Consider the following 6,417-nt stretch of genomic DNA (forward strand, 5'->3'; position numbering starts at 1 on the left):
CAGTTTTGCCACTAGGGAGTCCAAACGGATCTAAACTGTCCCGAAGAGACAGTGAACAGGAAGAATACGTCTTGCTGATCTCGGGGATATCACAAAATCTCAGAAAGAAACAAAAATTCTAGCCGAGGCTGATGAGGTCGGGGTGGTTCCAAAACGGAAGGAATGGAAAGTGAAAGTGTTTCCAGCTGGTGAGGAATCTTTATTGTTTTAAAAGACAGACTGCCTATAAAAACTTAAAAATTGATTTAAATTGAAGAATAGAAGAATCAAGTGGCAAAATTAAACTTCCAATGGCTTTGGACAGTGGTTATCTCACTTTTTAAAATACTATCTTTATGGATAGAATCTTTACAAGCCTTTTAAAATGGATGGATTAAGTCTTCTTTTTCTACTTTTTCTCTGTGACTCTTTGTGATTTAAAGACCAAAATCTTCCTCTTTCATTGCTGCGGGTATTTTTTAAAATTCATTTAAAGATTGGACCTCTTTTTCTAATTTGAAATACAAAATAGACATAAAAAAGAAACATTTTAACAGTGGTACGCTGCACAAATGTGGGGAGGTTTTGTTGATTGGAGCTTTATGTATCCAAGTGGAACCTCCTCCTTTCCTGTCCCTTTGAAGTGTGTTTTCAACCAGAGAAGAAGGGAAAAAACGGCTTTTGAGAATCCATGTTCTCAAACATGGATTCTCAAAAGGAGGAGAACAAGGAGAACGAGGAACTCCCCTCCAAACTACCACCAGCTCCAGCCGCCTTGGACTCGCGCTGATTGCCTTTCCCTGCGGGGCTCGGACGAAGGTCGTTCCCTGCGGAGCTCGGACAAGGGCCCAGTTTCGGGCCAGGCTGCGGGAAACAGCAGAGGAGAGCCCCGTGCCGGAGCTGAAGACCCGGAGGATGACAGCCCGAGATCTCCCCCAAGCGGTCGATAACACCCCCTGCTTGTAGGTTCCCCTGCTACAACTAAGTGACTTTCTGGGGACAAGACTGTTCGGAACCACTGATCGGGACTTCCAATTTTTTACCGTTCCTAAATTATTTTAATTACCATCGATTTAGGTACGGCATTTTTTAGCTGGTTTGTTGGGTGTATGAGTGTATGAATGTGAGAGAAAATGTGCCCACTTTTAATTTAATTATTGTATTCTTGTATTTTAATAACTATTGTGGGGTGTGTCTGAAGAGAGTGTTTGATTGGTGAGTATGATAGGATTGGGAGTGTGACCTAGAGTCCCCTCCACTGAGTGCAGAAGCAGAAGTGGATGGGGGCCCGATAACATTTTTTTTTTGTCTCCACCAAACAGGATCTTATCTAGCCCCTGAGGGTTTGGGTAGATCCCGAAACGTACCTTATCACATTTAAACCTGTTTCTAACCTGTAAATATTCCCACCATTCCAAATTCCTGCCCTGTTGCTCTAATTCCATCTTTGTTTTCATGTTGCCCTCTTCTGTCATGATATCTTTATATGTTATGTTTCTTGTCCAATTAAATAAACTCGGATGCGTTAAGGCCTCTAATGGTGCCAACCAACACGGAACCCTAAGATAATATTTTTTCCTCATTTTTTCCCAGACCCCCATCAAAATCTTCCGAATATAATGTCCCATGAAGTACCTATGGGGGGTGTCTCTTTCTTGCCAGAGGGAGGCATTCCATCCCTGGGGGAGGTCATGTCCCTCTATAGCCAATAGGCGCCTTCTATTCAACATCACCCAATCTTTCACCCATGTCATGATTGCTGCGTTATAGTATGCTTCCCAGTTGGGTACTCCGAAGCCTCCCAGTTCTCTGCGTTTTTGCAAAGTTTGGGCTTTGATTTGTGCTTTCTTGCCTTGCCATATAAACTGTGTCACTATTGTCTCCAAGGATTTAAAAAAAAATTTGTCCAATTTAGTTGGTGCCGTTTGAAACAAAAACAAAAATTTTGGTAATACATATGTCTTGACTGTCGCGATCCTGCCCATCAGAGACAATTGTTTGCTACTCCAATTAGTCATATCTTTGGATACCTGTTGTAGCAATTTCATATAGTTATCTACCTTGATAGAGGAACATCTCTCCGTCAGCCAAATTCCCAAATATTGTACTTTGTGGGCCATGTTGATCCCTAACAGGCTTTGTACTTCCCTTTTCTGGTTCAGAGTCATATTTTTAATTAACAGTTTTGTCTTCTCTTTGTTTATACGTAGCCCCGCTACGTATCTTGTTTGGTGGAGACAAAAAAATGTTATCGAAGATCTACCAATTTTTGACCTGCCAAGACACTAATGAAGAGATGGACAAAAGCCTTCTAACAGTATGGGAGAGAAACCTTGGTTATGAAATTGAAATGGGCAAATGGTAGGATCTATGGAGTAAGACCATTAAACTTACAACATCTACTGCATTCAAGGAAAACATATACAAGATGGTTTATAGGTGGCACTTCCCCCCAACGAGGTTAGCTAAGATGTTTCCTGGGTTATCTCCATTGTGTTGGAAATGTGGAAGAAAGGATGGCACATTCTACCATATTTGGTGGTTCTGTACTGAGGCCACGAAATATTGGAAAAGGATTAAAAAATGGTTAAAAGAGGTTACCGGGGCAAACATTGAATGGAGACCTGAGAACCTGTTACTAAGCATCAAACCAGATAACATAAGCAGTTCAATATGGCATTTGAGCCTGCATATAATTGTGGCCGCAAGAATAACCTATGCACAATTTTGGAAATCCACCACTATACCGCCGGAAGATGCTTTAATTAAAAAGATCTACGAATGTGCAGAAATGGACAGAATGACGGGCTGGCTGAGGGACAAAGGAGAAACAGAACATTATCTTAGCTGGAACCTATGGTATATGTGGGCGACTAGGAGAACAGCAGGGACTTAAAATGGGGAAAGTTAACATAGGTACCGTAATAGATCCCTGAATCTTGCAATGAGAAGATGTGGCTTAGAGACCTAATAATGAGGAAAGAAAGAAAAACTGGGCTGTGAATGACTGTCACCGTGGGGGGGGGGGGGTTGTATGTTTAAAACGGCATTTGTATCTGTATGTTTTACTTTATATTGTTATGTATGATTTGTCTTGCTTATGTCGTTGTATTTATGTCGCTGTATTGTTTTTTCTGTTTTTTAAAGGTAATAATGTTTAATAAAAATTATATTTAAAAAAAAAAAAGAAGTGGGTGGGGGCCCAGACTCGCCTCCCGTCCTGGAGTGAATGATACGCATGGCCTGCTGGGAAGAATGGGGGCCATGGGGGAGGGGGGAGGGTCTACAGGGATGCGGGGAAGTCGGAGCATTTCAGTTACGACTGGGAGGGGCAGATATGACGGGAGCTGTAGGGCTAGCCATTACCGGGGAAGAAGGACTCGCTACATTACAGCGATTCCTTGTTCCGGCCCCTCAGGCTCAACTCAAGGACCTGGTGGCAGAGGAGTTCAGGGCCCTGGTCTCAGGTTGTTGCTGCTAAATGCCAGGTTGGTTGTGAACAAAGCTCTCCTTGTCCGGGATTTAATATTAGACGAGGAGGCAAACTGAAGGAACTCCTCAGCTCTTCCCTGCAGGGGTTCCCCCGCCTCCTCACCTTTCAGGAAGAAGCAGGTCACCCTAAACAGGGCAGCTGGGCGAGATTCCACGGACGCAATAAGAGCGGAAAAATGCGTACATTTTGCCGCCTGTATCTCCACTAAGTAAGTCCTGATAAAGGCTCTTAATAGTGATTGATCAGATTCAGAGTTACTAGCCCTCCAGTGTTGCTCTAGGCGTCTCTTTTGGCGCTTCATCTCCTGGAGTTCCTCGGTAAACCAAGGTGCCCTCCCGGATCCACTGCCGTGGAGAGGCCTCAAAGGCGCAATCTGATCTAATGCTTCATCTGCTGCAACATTCCAGGCAGCAACCAAAGACTCGGCCGGATTGCGGACAAGGGTGTCAGGTATCTCTCCAATCTCCCTCTGGAATCCCTCCGGGTCCATTAGGCACCTGGGGCAGAACCACTTAATCGGCTCCACCTCCCTGCAATGGGGGAGTAGCATCCTGAGGTCAAGCATCAGCAAGGAGTGATCTGACCATGACAAGGGCGAGGTCTCTATTCTCCTTAACTCGAGATCACGTCTCCACTGCCCCGAGAGAAATACAAGGTCAAGCGTGTGTCCCGCTCTATGAGTTGGACTCTGAACTACCTGGGTCAAGTCCATGGTTGTCATGGAAGCCATGAACTCCTGTGCCCCGTCTGAGTGTTCACCGAGAGATGGCAGATTAAAGTCCCCCAGTACTATTAGTCTGGGGAACTCCACCGCCAACCTGGCTACTGCCTCTAGCAGCACAGGCAGGGCTATCGTGGCACAGATGGGAGGCAGGTACGTCAACAGCAAGCCCAATTGAACCCCTATGTCCAACTTCAAGAGGAGAGACTCACACCCCACAATCTCTGGGGCAGGGATCCTGCGAGGAACTAACGATCTTCGGACGATAACTGCTACTCTCCCACCCCTTGACTGGTGTCGTGGTTGGTGGAGCACCTGAAACCCATCTGGACATATTTCTGAGAGGGGGACTCCTCCCTCTTGGCCCAGCCAGGTTTCAGTTATATATGCCAGGTCTATCTAAAAAAATAGATCTTTGAGAAGATGAGCATCTCGGAGTCTTTTAATTTGGAGGTTTTTACATGGACCACTGTCATTAGCATTCAAAAAATATGCCACACACTAACACTTGGTGGAGTAGCAGTGAAGACTTTCATTGTTTAGGAAGCAACCTATACAATGATGGCAACAAAAAAAACTTAACATAAAGATGGATTTTGAACAAAAGAAACAAGCTTGTGATTCTGAATTGGCTCAAGCAGAGACCCTCAAAGATGCAAAGATTACAATTTCACGACAGCTGCTCTGCATCAAATGTTGAACCAACTGAGGTCTGCAGACAACGTAAGAGAGAAGCCCCATTAAAATGTTCTAACCACCAGAATTTAAGCAGGGATCTGGTGGTGGACTCAAAACAGCTCACCCACCTGGTTAAACCATTTTGGCCACACAACGGCATCCTCATTGATGATAAACTCGGGCTCTGGGGATCCCCATTTTTCTAGACTGCCAAAGGTTACTTTCTTAACAGAGCCATTGAGAAACTTTATCCAGTAGATGAGGTCAAAGTCAGCTGCCAGGACTCCGTTCTTGTCCAAATATATACCATCCGTGGTATGGTTGTAAAACTGGAAGTTTTGCAGAAAAGGATGAAACTACAACAAGCAATTGAACAATACATTTAGAAGGGTAATGTGACACGTTACCATGGCAACACAGCCAGAGAAGCGGTATGAGTCCCTTTATTAACGCCAACTGTGCCCCCAACATCCCTTTCAACTCTCTGACCTTGTACAAATCTGTACAAGCCTTTGGCTGAAAATACTTCAGTTCAAACGTTGTAAGCAGAAAACTTCCAACTATAAATCCAACAGGGCCAGATAAGGTAATTAATCCGGCAGGGCAAGCAAGATAAGGAGTTCCAGAAGTGAAGTAGCACAGCAGTAAATCAAACCAGTTGGGAAGATGCCAGGAACTCAGATAAGCAGTTAAACAGCGTTTGTTCCCGACAATTGCCTCTCCCATTTTCCTCTCCTTTAAACTCCATCCCCAGGTGTGCCTGGTGAAGGGAATCATGGCCCTTTCCTTCTTCGTACACACACACACACACACACACACACACACACACACACACACATCACAAGAGACCATCCAGGCAGAAACCCAATATTTTTACTGTTGCCTTCAAATCCCAGTAAGGGTATGGCTAGCTGATGAGAGCTAAATAGCTTGAAATAGATCTATACTAGTCTCTCTTTATTTATTTATCAGCACAAATACAACAAAATGTAACAAAAAGGCAATAGTAAAAATATTGGGTTTCTGCCTGGATGGTTTCTTGTGACGAGCCGAAGGACAGAGAATGGAAGTAGTGACCTTCCTCCCATATTTGGGCATACCGGGGGTTGTAAAAATCATATATATATATAAGATTTATATATATAATATATATATATATATATATATATATATATATATATATATATATATATATATATATATATATATATATATATATATATGATTATATATATATCCTTACTGTTGTCAAAGTTGAGAAAGACACTTCTAAAAATATCATGACTTTTCTACATTAAATAGTTTTATCTAGGTCTGGACAGTGAATCATCCCAGGGGGAGGGACCACAGCTGGACCCTTTGGTCAACATGTTTTCTCGGGCCCTGCATTCCGGTCACAGAGAGAATTGAGCCTGTCACCAGGTCTGGTGTTCTTTGCTTTATGATTATCAAAATCACCATCATTTTCTCTTCATAAAAATCACCCCAGGGACCTTTGCCAAGATTGTCTTTGAGCATCAAAAGTGAGCAGGTGATGTTTTCCATC

The sequence above is a fragment of the Thamnophis elegans genome, chromosome 2 (assembly GCF_009769535.1).
Source record: "Thamnophis elegans isolate rThaEle1 chromosome 2, rThaEle1.pri, whole genome shotgun sequence".
Taxonomy (NCBI): domain Eukaryota; kingdom Metazoa; phylum Chordata; class Lepidosauria; order Squamata; family Colubridae; genus Thamnophis; species Thamnophis elegans.